This window comes from Genypterus blacodes, unplaced genomic scaffold (assembly GCF_046128005.1).
Source record: "Genypterus blacodes isolate CSIRO-AG114 ecotype Tasmania unplaced genomic scaffold, CSIRO-AGI_Gbla_v1 ptg000044l_1, whole genome shotgun sequence".
NCBI lineage: Eukaryota > Metazoa > Chordata > Actinopteri > Ophidiiformes > Ophidiidae > Genypterus > Genypterus blacodes.
The window spans coordinates 3002319-3017596 of NW_027466857.1; the positions used below are offsets into that span (position 1 = coordinate 3002319).

The 15278-nt window shown below is 41.2% G+C and overlaps 1 non-coding gene across 1 annotated transcript; it reads left to right on the plus strand.

Moving 5' to 3' along the window:
• Positions 1 to 8607: 8607 nt before the first annotated feature.
• On the plus strand, positions 8608 to 8689 carry trnas-aga (transfer RNA serine (anticodon AGA)). Its single transcript has one exon. It is a non-coding gene; the product is annotated as a tRNA-Ser (tRNA).
• Positions 8690 to 15278: the final 6589 nt, after the last annotated feature.

Consider the following 15278-nt stretch of genomic DNA (forward strand, 5'->3'; position numbering starts at 1 on the left):
ACAGTCATCATAGAGGCCTAGCGAAGTCGATGTACCAAGTAGCACAAAATAGAAACACTTAATTAAAGGACAAGATCCTTAAAAACTATACTTAAGAAGAGCTCCTGAGGAAATGTTCTTTGTTACTTTCCACCCCAGTCCTTAGTGTACTACTCACTCGGGCAGTGTACCACCAATTTAGCCACAGAGAAGCAAAGGAGGAGAATCACAGGGTGTCATTAGCCTGCATGTGTCAGCCAAACACAACATTACAGCCATTAGACAAATATCAGCCTTTCCTCTCATCCAGCAGTCACACGATATGGGACAAGACAGACAGGTCACAGTGACAGTCAGTATGTGTGTGTATTGCAGGTGTGTTTTGTTTGTGAGCGTGTCCGTTTCCCGCTAAGTGTGTGATCGAGAGGCATTTAGCCATCTGCCTATTAAGAGCCTCAAGTGTTAGTGGCTGTGTGTGCGTGCGTGTGTGTGTGTGTGTCTGTGTGTGTATGTGTGTGTGTGTTTCCTATAGTGTTTCAGCCCTCAAAATCCACACCAAATCAGTTGTTTAGTTATCCAGTTGTTATCCTATTTGCAGAGGCATTATGAGCAAACAGTCATATTAATCTGGCACGAGTTTTGTTATTAAGATTGAAGGTGAAGTTTTAGCTGCAGGGATGAAGGGACATGCTGCTGCAAACCAGACATGATCACACACAAATAAGCTGTTTATATAACACGCCGATCCACATAATCCTCCCCTTGCTCCCCTTGCATAATGGCTGAAGTCGCTTTAAATGATGAAATCAATGAGTTGTTATAGGTTTCAGGTGGAGTTGTCGGGGAAATGTCTTTGATGAGAGCAGCAGCTGCTTGTAATATTATGTACACCTGGTATGTGAAGCAAGAATTCAATTCTTGGGGAAACACTGACATGAAGTTTTAATGCATGAGAATGTTCAGTTATTACAAAAACTGATCTGAAGAGTTGATAGTGAGCAGGAGTTATTGTGTTGTTTTGTACATGTTAGCATAGATTTCTGTACAGGTATTGATTCTCTAAATCAATGACGTAGTTCAAATGTTTGACTTTAATACAGATGATTCATACAGATGTCCATGTTATTTTCCTTCAGGGTTTCATTCAAAACCCCTGCAATGCTTTTATTTGCAAAACACACTGCAGAACTGTGCTGCACAATGAGTGAAAACAGGCCAGTTTTTACCATCAATTGTAACTAACTAATATAACTAAAAGCTGATGTTCTCCACTAACTATTTGACTACAAACCTTCTCCAGCTAGACTACAGTGCAGAGTGCTTAATACATCAAATATATACTGAATATTTTACATTATATTGAATCTTCATATCCAAGTTAAGGCCATTAAAGTTTGCCCATCATTTGTGAAAAGTTCAAACATTCTGATTCACAGGTACATGCTTGAAGCAACAAATCCACATGAAATGATTTGGTGTGTGTTGTCATCAGGCCCTTTGTTACTTTGACTTGTATCAACTAGTATCAATTAAGCTACAAATTTCCATTCGATAACATCATGTCATGTAGCTGCCAACAGTGTAACTCTTTCTCTCCACAGCTTTAGAAGTGTCAGTATTTGCCTCCTCACAGGCCGGGCACTCTTTTCTATGCATCTGGGGCTCAGATTATGCAATCTGGTTGTGCACTTCTTTAAACTGCCTTGAGGGGATGTCAGACTGAATGCATCGCTCACTACAGCTCTGCTTCTTTGACAGTAGGGGTGTTTCAATGACAACTACAGTACTACTAGTTTATTCATATGTTTGGGAGTAAGTGGAGTATAAGTGTTATTAGTATTAGTATTTACTCCATCTTTAAATTTGCATGTAAATTGAGTTCCATTCCGATAGAAATGCATATTAGCAGACAAACCTATACTGGTCCAAAAGCTTTGTTTGTTATTGGTCTTTTATTTCTGTAACACAATGACATCAAGAGGTAAAACATGTGCAAGTGCAAGGCCAGTAAGTGAATGTTCAATGTTTTGCAGTCCAGTGATGTTGTCAGCTCAGCCAGGCACAGCTGGCTAATCAGAACTGAATTAGCCTCTAGGGAAAGGGGGGGCTTAAAAAGAAAGTCTACAACTAACCCATTTTCACTCACTGTGCATAGCAGGGCTGCAGCAAGGGACAGTATAAGTGGTTCAATGTGTTTTTGCACAGCTAACAACCATGGACATGTTAACCATTTGTGTGTAAAAGTCCCCTTAAATGTAAAAATGTGTAAAAAACAACTACAAATACAGTGAGTGCATTGAAATCTGTTATTGCAGTAAAAGTGTTTTTTGAGTTTGCCTGCCAAGAGTGAAGCAGCCGGACATTTAACTGAGGACAATACTTAAGTACTCTTTCCATCTCTGGTGGAAAGAAATGTAAAGTCGTGTCTCTGCAGGCACGTACACTGCCGCCCTCTTTTTTTTCTCACAGCTCAGAGAGTTGTGTGATTTTAAACACCTCTGTGCGTCTAGTCTGGAAAAATCTCTGTTCACATCAACACGTGTTGTTTGGTATTGCTATGCCTGGAGAAGTTATCAAATGCTTTCCTTTTGCAAAAGTACTCACACTACAAATAGAGAATAAGTGTAATATGTCCTACATCCAAAATTGTAAAGTAAAAAAGAAAGTCAATAGTGTTGTTGGATGAAATTCATTCATCAAGCAGAACCCTGTGAGTGCTGTATGTGAGTAAGTGCACTTCCATGCCTGTATTGTTATTTTATGTGGTTTCATTGTCCCTATAGTACAGTAGTAATAGTGTTCTTCCAAAATGAAGGGTGGAAAAAGAACTCTGTCTTTAACATTGCAGTTTGGCACCTCCATGTGGTCATCAAATATAACTTTAAAGGGGACTTTCTTTGCCCCCCACCCCCCACCATTTTGACTGTGAGAAAAGTAGGCAGTGTGTGTTCAAATGAGTTTGTTATTTGAAATGCACAGAGTTATTGCAGGGGGGTGCGGCGCAGGATCGGAAGAGGATTGACATGAATAAGTACCGCCTCAGGTACTTAAAGTCCCCCCCGTCAGACCGTTCAGCCGACCCGTATCGTTTTATATCATCTGAAAATGTGTTTAACATGTTCTTTTAAACTGTACAGGTCAGGTAAAGTTTGAACTTTGGTGCCCCCAAGAGGCCGTTTATCGCAATTTTAGTTGTTTATCATCAAAAATCACGCAATCTAACTTTTATCTGGTATTATTCCTTCTTGCAGATTGATTATTTGTTCTGTTTAGAAATCACTTTTTTTATTATACATTTCATTTAGCTTCTTTCTGTTTTTCGCAAAAATGGCAAAATACAGGCTTAGTTAGTCGGTGTTGCATGCAAAGTTTTTGATTTAGCAAGTAAACATTTCACACAAAGGTCAGGGATCTTGCAGAAAGTGCCTGGAGGTTAGGATCTCAGTGACAGGTGTGTGTGAGAGAGCATGTTTGTTAACCAGATATGTTTCTGTGGTTAGTTTGTACTTAACACGTCAAACTAAAACTACTGAGTGTGGTCTGTCAAACCCCCCACACGCCCATCCCTCCCATGACGATTGTTTTGACCTTTGGTCTGAGGAAATAAGAACGCCTGTGCTTGATGTGACAGGTTGGCACATCACCTGGATACAAGCAAATAAACGAGCGGAGGGGGAAAAAAATATCAAGGGAACATTTCAAGCATTCACAGAGAGCTTTCAGAATGGAACTGGAACAATGAATTCACCCCGGGGGGAAAAAGTGATCATGCTGGTATGTTTATATTAGACAGAAAGGAAGCCATCATTGTCATCGTCAGTGATTTTCTCTTTAACAGCACGGTTCTGACAGTCGACTATCTTAATAACAATTCCTTCTATCTCTCTTAGTCAATTGTCACAGACGATGCGCTTATATAAACATTTTTCTTGACAAAAAAAGCAGTCGACTCCTCTTCTGCTGTCAGCATGGGTGAACTCTGTGGCACCATCGGGAGTTGTGTGAACAGTGCACTTTTTTTTTGATGGGTTTCTCCACTTGTTACTATCAGAAATACAATGAACAAGAGCTATTTTTAACTGTTCCACTTGCATTCCAGATGTCAACTTTCTCATCTCCCAGTGGAATCCTTCCATTCTGTCATACAATTCTTAAACGTCTTATTCGCTTGTGTTTTGCGCTTGGCAATGGGAACATGAATACGTGTGTGTGTGTGTGTGGGGGGGCGGGGGGTGGCTGGTGGTGGAGGTTGCAGGCTGTTCATTCAGGGATTGGGAACAGTTCAGCGAAACAGACATCGGGGGAAGTAATTGTCTAAATTAGAGGAAGAGGTGGAGGAGTTCATCATCTATCTTCCCGTAAGCAAAGCCCAGTAAAACACAGCCCAGTTGGTACGGCAATAGCACATGCGGTTATTAATACAGAAGAGGGAGGCGCGTTCACCTCGACAAGCGCCAACACGCGAACGCATTACCTCTACGGCTGGCTATGGCAAAGATGTGAGCTTGCATTCCTCTGCCCACAAACTCTGAGCTTTTTTCCTCAAATGTAGAGGAGAGGCAGGAGAGAGGGAGAGTTACTCAGATCTGGGGGAGTTTGAGGCCTCAAGGTTTGCAAAATAGACCTCATCTAGGTTTTGTTCAGTGGCCTCATTTCTCATGTGCTCATCTCTGTGATACCGGTGTCAAGGTGTTGGAAAAGCATACCTTCATTTTTTATTTTTTATTAGTTTTTATTAAAAAGCTGGCAAAGCGATCTAATCTTTTGCCTTGGACAGATGTTGCACAACATGTTTTAGTTTCACAATATTGAGTCTTTGCATGAGGTTGATTCACAGTCCAGGAAAGGTAAGTTTACAGCTAATGAGTAAAGAATAAGAATCACATTCTGAAAGTCTCTTTCCTGACATCGTCAACATGTAACATAAAATAACATAAAATAACATGTATGACAGTGTCAGTCCAAACATTATATGCATAAATGGAAATTAGAAGGATGTTATGTATTGGAAAACCATCTCCCTATACAAAATCTGATCGTTTTCATTTGTAGAGAAAAACTATATGTCAAATTTGAACCCCAATTATACATACATGCATGTTTGTAGTAATTCCTCAATATATTGACCATGATTTTATTCTATATCTGTATCTTACATCATATATACCTGTATAGTATGTATACTCCATATGTGATATACTCTGTATATGTTATATAGATATAACATCTATATTTGTAATGCTCTGTATATGGGTATAGATCAACTTGTGTTTAATGATCAATATACTTTATCTTAATATTTTCCTAAGAACATATATTTGTTATACACATGTATTGGTTACATACTTTATACAGCATGTCACCATATGTCCAGAGGAGATGAACTGAATGATGTGGTTTGGATTGCATGTTGACACATCACCAGGCATCCCAGACATGTCCTGCTAATGCTGCTGAAATGCTTTGATGTTTGCTCTTACAACATACAGAATCTGTCTCACAGCTCACATGACCAGCATGATGTCACCTCATGTGGGTCACCTCAGTTTGCATAATAATGCTCTCTTCCAGGATGGCAATGTAACCATACATAGGGCATGAGGGAGTCTAGGATGAGCTTGAAAATGATGTAAATCGTATGCAGAGGTCACCAGATATTCAACAACTTGAACAATTACTGCAGATTTTGGACCACCATCATCATGACAAACATGGGGGATTCTCTTTCCTGCATTGGCGTTCACGGTGGCCCAACACCTAACACTTTCTGCTGTTGCCCCTATACATAGGTTGTGGATGCACCTTGGGTTGTTTTCTGACCACTGGGTGGCAGAAGCACTTTTAGGTGATTGATACAGAGACCTGACTCCTGCTGACACGATGCCACGTCTGGATTTGTTTTTCTGTTTTGCTGATAAATTTAAATGCAATATGAACTCTCCTTTTAACTCTGTCGTGGTCTTCATTAACTCCTAATTAATGTTGTCCGTTTGCTGTTTGGTGCTGAGTTGGTAGTGCTCAGTCAGCTTGTCAGTGGCTTTTTAATGGAAACAGCTGCTTTCTGCTGTTGGAAACGGGATTGGACTCAACTCCACAGTGAACTCTTGGCTGTTTACCAGTTACCATGTGGAGTTACTACTGCATGACTGTGGATGAGGTTAACACACTCATGTCTCATACATCAGTCCAAACCCGGCCTCAGGCAGCGTGTTGGCTGCTTGTTTGACAGACATGCCTCACTCAAACCTGTGGGCTTCGACAAGGCAATTTGTCAGTCCCACAAACTTCTACAGAATGAGATCTGTAATGACTTTAACCCCCCGAGCTCTGAGAAACACTTAAGCACTTTGCATGTTGTCTTACTTCACATCACCGCGCACACATTTACCATATACAACAAAGTGATTTAGGACAACTACTCTTTTTCACTTGCACTAAAAAGTTGAACCTTTTTATTTCCATTGGCGATTCCATTTCATCTTCATATTTAGTCCCTAAAATAAAAAATGTATGAAAACCAGAGCAGCATGGTTAAACAAAAAACGTCCAAGCTCTCAACACAAACTGTAACTACAACTGGATGAAGATTCTGTTCCGGTTGCTCCCATATGGTCTAGTTCTTGTTCCCTTGTTCCTAATACAATAAACATCTTTCTCTCCTGTCCCTGCAGATGTGATTGACTGTCTGCATCAACAGGTGGTGAAATATTGAAGGAAGTCTGTGTAGAGATCGAGTCAGGTCACATCTCTGTTCTCTCTATTGGCCCAAAGGTTTCTGTAGTTCGTGTTGGGTTCGTGGCTCTCATGCAGGGTCGCCATACAATGTATCACTTTGGTTTTGGACTGAGAGTCAAACTTGTTTTTCCTTCTTTTTGTTCTTTTGTCAGTGTTTAAAGTAAAAACTCGCCACAAGTGAGGTCTGGCTTGTGTAAGGTAATTTATACTGACTGTAGGTCCCTGTGACCTCCGCTGAACTCAAGCTACAGTATGACAGAATCCAAGATAACTCTTCCCTCTTTGCTCTCTCCTTATGTTCACACGCCTGTGAAACCTCAGTTATAAATGTATTATTTTCAAATGTCATGGTTGCAATGCGATGATTGTAAATCAACATATATTCTCCTCCACTTTATGTCATTGTAAATCAATGTACTAATAGACAAACGAGGGAAACCTATGAATTCCATCCATATATAAATCTTATATGCAGACTAACGTTTTGACTGACTGGAGCAACATGGGTTCTGTGCTCTCAGGTTGGCAGAAGCTACAGTGCAAATACTCCTGCAACAGTATCAGTGAACAGCACCAATTTAGATTAATACTGATTTAGTTTATTAAAAAGTTTAATGACAGACTTTATTTTAGTTTTGTACCAGCATACAGGATTCCTGCAATGAGATGTCCAACATATCAAACATTCCAGGATGATCTCACCATGACCTCACCATTAATCATGTTTCATTTGATCATTAATAATACTGTTAAAAATGGAAATAGAGTAAAGTGATGCAATGCATTACATATTTGTTTGAAGGACATAACGTATGCAGGAGCAGAAACACCATCCGCCGAGTCTAAGCTGGGCGGGTGTGGAAGGCTCCTGGCTTTTCCTGGTGGGTGGAGGTACCAGCCTGCCTTCCCTTTTGTACATCTTACATCTGGAACGGGCACATTTTTCCCTCTTTCCAAATAACATCTGCAGCTAAGAAGCCAGACAGGTAGTTAGAGTTGATTGGTCATGGATGGATTTTCTCTCTCTCCCTTTCTATGTAGCTCTCTCTCCCTTTTTTCTATTCTACAAAGCCCAGGGGCTAGTATTTCACTGATTACAGAGTCCCTCCATTTGAATGGTCGTTTGTGTATTGTCAGAACAAAGAGGCGAGCGGCCTCTGAAGAGGTGCTAGACAGGGGAATGGATTGGGCTTGGTTATTAGGATGAGTGGAAGTGCAGGTTCAGGCTAGCTTACAACAGCACAAGGAGGAACTCCACTCCAACGGCAGCGGGACTTAAGAGGACCTGTGCAGCAGCTCAATACAAGTTATTATTCTGACCTTTCAATGTAAAATATTATATGGAGTTATGTGGCTAATACAGAGGAGTGCCATGTTAACAAGCATCTTCCTGTAAGATCCTTGTCTCTTCTGCTGCTACCTTGTTTGAGTGTCTAACAACGACATCGTGCTCTTCAGTGACTACGTAAAAACATGTGCATCAGCTGGGAGAAACTCTGATGTAACTAGATTTCTCACCATCAGTGTACACACACACAGGGTACTCTGTAGTATGCAGCAAATGTTTGATGAAGCTGTATACATTCACAATTAGGATACCACCGTCTCTGAGTATAGATGATGTGTTGTATCACAGTATGAGGTGAGTTCTCCCATTGAGGACATGGATCTAGGTCTTATGGTCTACACATCTTTGTAAATAACAAAACTGCATCAATAGAGATATCAGATTCAACATGCATGTACACTTGAACGTATCACCAAAAACTACAATGAAAGCATCTTTGATTAGCCATGAAACCCCAAACATGCATTTCTTCTTTCGTTTGACATTTAGTGTGATTGCTTGACCATGAATACGTATAAGAAATTGTTATAGAACTGTCAATAACAGTTGTTGTGGCCGAGTGGTTAAGGCGATGGACTAGAAATCCATTGGGGTCTCCCCGCGCAGGTTCAAATCCTGCCAACAACGTGTTAATTACTTTAAGGCACCGAACCCACAATCTGTTCATTTCAAATGTATTGGGATTGCATTGAATTTGACAAATAAAGGAGCTAAAATCTTAAATAAAAAGAGGATCATTTGAAAGCCACATTAATACAGAATTACTCTGTTTAATATGTTGGGATACAATTGAAGCATTTGAAACATGCTTTTGTGAACGTACCAGTATTTACACAAAAGCATGGTGGTAATAAAAAAAAAAAGACATGACTCCCTCACTCTTTGACCCCATAGTAACTTGAGCCTTATCTGTATTAGTTGAGGAGATCTTAATAGAAATTGATCATTCCAAAGCTGAACTGAAGATAAAATACGTTTGTGCTTTACTGAATCAGATCAATCACAGCTAGGCAATGGTTGCAGCTGCACATTTGTTGCGTTGCTAGGCACCCAGGCTATGCCTGGATTAATGAAGGACCAATCTGAAAATGACTTTCTGAACACCAGATCCAGCACATATTAAAACCTTTCTAAGGTTATTGTTTTAAGTAAACAAATGTGGAAATAAAAAATAACTACATGTATTATATATTCAATATGACAAAACTGTTGCATGTGCTTCTGACCAATCAGAGCCGTTGCCATAACAAGGGGCACAACTGCTTGGCCGCGAGCACAGTAATCAGATCAATGTTACACTGACAGGTTTGGGCCTTTGAACACTCACTTAGTACTTCTCACCCCGAACATGAAGGCAATGACTTCAAATCAAAGTCCTCATCAAATTATGTGGGTGAGCCCGGGTCACACGCTTGGTGGGCCGCTGCACTCTTTTGATTCCACGACATCACCTTTTCAAAGCTGGCCTCAAGCTGAGTTCTAATGCACTTTGACTCTTTTGCTTATTCTCAACATCTGTACATTGCTATCCAAAAATGTATCCAGAACACGCTCGTATTTTCAGTTGTATCATACATTTTATCCATCTTGTGCAATTCAATGCAATTTTATACCATGTTACAACCAAGCAACCCCTTAATTTGGCAATTATGGACCATCCAGCAAACAATTATAGGGTCATTCCAATTCAGGGAGGGAAAAAAATGATAGAGCTGACAAAAAACACTTACATCATTTTACTTCCCAAAACTTTCAGCACCAGTCCACCCAGCTCTGATGGCTTATTATGTCATTAACTCACACTGCTCAGCACTGTCGGAGAGCAGAAAGGAGACTTTTAGAATACCTCTGCTCGTCCAAGGGAGTTGACATTTATCTGTCAAACACGGGCCAAAAGCTTAGAACACATGGGGTCTGTCCTCTTGTTGTTATTCGATTGTAGCGTCGTGACACATTTTGGCAGTTATATGGAGTAATGGCCAAAGAATTTTGTCCAAGCATGAGATCCAGTCACATGAAAATTATTGCATGTGTTAGCAACTAGCAACAAGAGATCCCATACTTTTGTTTATGTTTTTGGACAACTTAAAACTCCCAGATGGACCACGATGGAGCGAATCATCATTAATGTCAAACAGGCGACTGAAGTTAATGGAAACATTAATATGTTCTGTGTGTACAGCGGTGTTCAGAGATGATTTGTTGAAGAGCCACGCTTTAATTTTCACCCTTCACTCCCACGGCCTCTCCCCCAAAAGAGCACCCGCACCCACATTCTCTGGCCTCTTCCCTTCAAGGCAAAACCTAAATGGCCCCTAATGACTCCATGCAAACAACGTGTGACGGGGGACAAATTACTAAAACACTTCCCGCAAACTCCCCCCGCACACACACACACACACACACTCCCCCAGCCGCCTCCCTCAGGTGATACTTGAAAGGTCTCGGAGGTAGCGGGCGGCGAGTTGCACCCTTCCTCTGACTGGCTCCTCTCTCCGTCACCCTCCACAATGTCAAGGTGTCACGACCCCGTTACGACCTCGGGCCTCCGCCAGCCACTTTAGCTGTTGGACTTCAGTAGCCTGTGGAAGGGGACGGCCGACAGTGTGAAGCAGGAGGTGAGTGTGTGTGGAGAGGGTGGTGGGGGTCAGTGTATTTTAATGGGGTGAGGCTGACTTCACTGAGATGAGAGGAAGAGGGTTTTCCTATGACTGCAAACAAGGGAAAATGATTATAATGTAGTGAAAACCTGCTAATGGAGTTACAAAATGACTTCTTGTCACAACAAAACACGCAATTTTTCTTCCAGATCTAAGTTGGTGTGTTCACATGCACTGTAAAACTTGATTATATATAGACAATAAACCTTTATACAATTGAAAAGGGCACAAATCGAACATGTATTTCTTTAACAGGAGGCTTCATCCGGTCATTATGTCACACGGCTTCAATGCATTTGGACAAAAAGGACAAAAAAACATTGAGTGGATGTTAATGTACCACCAAGATGTACAGATTGTGTAGTATCTCACTCATAAATAGTGAACTGATTCATTCCATTGAGATTTTGATGCAAATCTTCTTTAAAAAAAAGTTGCTGAAGTCGCTCCAAAAAGGTCAGTTGGGTTAACATTTTACATTTCTTTCATGCATGGACCTTGTCAGACAAACTGAAAAACAGATACCAGCATTACTTGAGACAAATCGAGACCAATTGTTTTAAAATTAAGCCAAAAGGAGTCAAATAATGTCAAAATAAGATCTTGAGACTTTCTGAGGTTCCTGCGTCTTTAGGCGCTTGTTGACCTGTGACTTTGACTCTTATTGTGAAGGCTTCTGGGTGGCTTATATGAGTCAGTGGTCACCCTCCGCATCAGTCCCCTCACCTTGGGAAATCAATGAGACACATGCACCCCCGCTGACGACCCCCCATCGCCCCTCGCCCCAACACACCCCCACTTCCACCCTCTCCTCCCCGTCCTGGCACCCCTCCTTCTCTTTAAGTCAATATGTCCGTGTCAGAGATGAAAGTGCAAAGTGGGAGGGACGCAGAGGGGGTCCTGACACTAATGTAGTACATTGGGCTTCACTTACTGATCTGCCAAGTTCTTTTGTGGAGCCTTAAATGCCTGCTCGGCCCCTTTGAACCACCGGGCGCTCGCCCGCCCTCAGACGCCTCCCTCTGTGTCTTCAATGAGATATCCTCAGTGACATTCCCACAGTCCTGGACGGACACGCATAGCTGCACGGCCGCGGCGAGGTTCAAATTCAAAGGCCTGAAAAGAGTCTGGGAGTCCCTCAAATAACATCATTGGCCGCTTCACGCCTCTTGATTCGATTTTACTTGTTTTCATCGAGTAAAATTGAAATGAAGTAAACACGTTGCCATTATTGGATTGGATTATTTCAGACACCATTCAATTCAATGCTTTCAGAGAGTTACAAGGGGACTCCAGATGGCGCTGTTTCTTACATACAGTACCAGCGTTCAAACAACATCAACGCTAAGTTGCTACCATGCTAATATCTTGTGTTTGACTTCCGTAATGCTGCTGTCTTTGTCTAATACAGTGGAGTCAAAATTCCAAACAAATAGTTTTCCCAAAAATACAACCTTTGTGAGTTTAGAGCAAAACCTTAAGATAAACCTAAACCTAAAGCTAAACTTAAAGCTTAAGTTAAACCTAAACCTAACGCTAAACTTAGACCTAAAGCTAAACTTCAAACTAAAGCTAAACATAAACATAAAGCTAAAGCTAGCCCAGGCAGGATGCTCGACATAGCCTGTCTGTGTGTCTTTCTCTTTGAAATCTCAACACAACCGATCATACAAACAGGGAAAATGGCCCCAACATTAAGTGAAGGAAAGGGGAGGGTATGTTGGCAGTCACTCTGTGTGTCCTCCGTGTGTTTTCGAACCCTCCACACAATACTACACAAATACACTGACATAGTTTTGGAAAGAAAGCAAACAGCTAGAGAGAGAAACACAGCTCCTCCTGAATTTCACACCTCACCACAAGCGACCAATCACTGTGTGAAGTGTGTGTGAATGCTAGAGTAGCATTTACTAACTCTGCTCTGCTGCGTATTGGCCTCTGGTAAGGGGCTTTCCAGCTCCTTCCAACTTCCGCCGGGCGTGTTGGATGAATCTTAGTGGCTATAGAGCAGCCGGCAGAATACTTTGATAGTAGTAGCTTAGTCTCGATGTAGTGTAAAAAAGTTGTTTCACTACTACACGATTTAAGCTTTCACAGAAAAGACAAATTACACTCATAACAGAACAGAAGCAACGTGCAAGCCCACTAAAGCTTTGTTTTGGGGGGTAAAGGGCATTTTGGTAGAATTTCCCCATTAGCCCTTTACATTATAGGAAGACTAATTTTGTATCTTTCTAATTTTCTAATTTAAGAACAGCTACCATGTCCTATAAAACTAATCTGCCTACTAGGTCTTCCAATTCCCATCGCTGGGAATAGTATGTCAGAAACAGCACCATCTAGAGTCCATTTGGTGCTATTAAATGACCTAAAAACAGTCTGAGAGTCATCATCAGATGACATGTTACACCACTTCACCACTCCGGTTTTAATTTTAATTTGTTTTCGTCCAGTGAGTAGAAACAGAGTTGAGCAGAGTTTCTTCCTCAGGGATCATTTCAGGAGCTGTACAGATCTGTGGTTTGACGCTCTTTCATTAGCTGCCAAAGAGAGCCGGTCAGGTAAACCAAGAGTTTTAACTTGCTTGCTTGTTTTTCTGGCTCCCTCATTCTTGTCAGCTAATCTCTGTGGGTAACCTTATCCTAGATCTTGAGCACCTGCCCCCCTTGCTCCCCTCAGTCTAAGAACATGGACTGTGAGAGGGCTTTCCACATTGGTAATGCTCACCTTGTTAAGCTCAACCAGCAGAAGCCTGCTTTTGGTTGCTTTATGCTGTTTTATTGTGAAGGTTTTTGATGCTGTTTCACATAATATAACGGCCATTTGAAAATGTAAAGTAGGACCAACTCCTCTGACTTAATCACAAGTATATTCTGATAAGAAATTGAAATAGCTGCAAAACCTCCTTGTTTTAGATATGTGCTGTTTATAACCCCCTCCGTACTGATTTAGACTTCAACCCACTTTAACACTGTGATCAGATCTGCTTTCTGTGCTGAACTTTAACATTAACAAAGGGACACAAACTGTTCTTCATAGCAGTTTCTAAACTCTGTGTCAGTATAAAGTGGGATTAAATAGATTACAGCAGCCCTATACCCTTCTATATGCCCTCCCATGTAACATTTCTAGAGCAGATTTGACCCCATGACCCCTCCTTGGGTTGCATAGTGAGTCACAACCCCAACCATTTTTTTTTCTCATTTTCCCCATAGTGTGAAGATGAGCAAGGGATTAAAATTGACTAAAACAGGGCCTTTCTTTATTGCCACTCTCTCTCTCTCACACACACACACACACTCACACACTCCGCTCATTGTTGTTGCGAATCACAGGTTGCCACATCCAACAGGGCTGCACTCTCTTTTCTCGCCACAGTTGTGGGTTTATGGTCACGCTCTGCTAAGACTGTCACAAACATGTGCTTAGGAGGTGCTGAGTGACTCCACAGCGCTGCTCTATCACTGCACAGGCTGATAATTGCTGTTTATCCTCTTTACCTGCTTTAAAATCGCTTGTCAGGTGCTCTCATTTGGGATCTGCGGCGAAATCTTTACAGTTTGTTTGATCATTTAAATCCACAGCAGTGTCGGATGTAATATCTATTTTTATAATTACTTTTTGGTGTGACTTTGACTGCAGGGAGACAACCAGATTAAATGAAGTTTAATCAGCATCATTACTGTTTGTGGGTTTTAAAAATGCGCTGTGCCTCGTATTCAATTCATATATGACTTGATATCAATGCAATGTTGTACATATCCAGGTCATATACACACTTTTATCCCTTTATGATAACACTCCTCCATCAAGCACTCAATCCCTGCATGTAGCCCCTTGAAAATGTTCCAGCATGGGAAGTTATGTGTGTAATGATTCGGCACGAGATTGATTATAAATGAAGCAGGCAAACCTGTTTTAAAGGGACAACACAAAGGTTTCTTCCTTCTTTTGTATCTAAGCATCTGTAATGGCAGGGGGAACATCAGCTCGCTTTGACTCCTGCTTGCTCTGCTCTGAAGCCATCGTAAACACATTCGCACCTCACGTTTCATATTTAAATGCGGAGCTACGTTATAGCGCATTAATGCAGAGCACCGAGCAGCGACAACGAGCTGCATTTGAATGCTGTCTGGCCGAGGAGAATCCAATACACAAATACATGCAAATAAGAGAGACACGCACAGCACAGCAGAAGGAGAGAGGACACTTCTAGGAGTTGTTTAATGTTCCTCTACCCTGACGGTCACAACTGTAATCAATGTCAAAGTACAAAAAAAAATGTAAGACATTTTTTGGATGCGCAGGCCAACAGATAGATAGATAGATAGATAGATAGATAGATAGATAGATAGATAGATAGATAGATAGATAGATAGATAGATAGATAGATAGATAGATAGATAGATAGATAGATAGATAGATAGATAGATAGATAGATAGAAAGATAGATAGAACGATAGATAGATAGATCTCTTCCTTCCATCCCTCTCTAAGAATCAAATCTTATTCAATCCGAACCTATCAAGCGAGTTAATCGTATCCAGATAAACCTG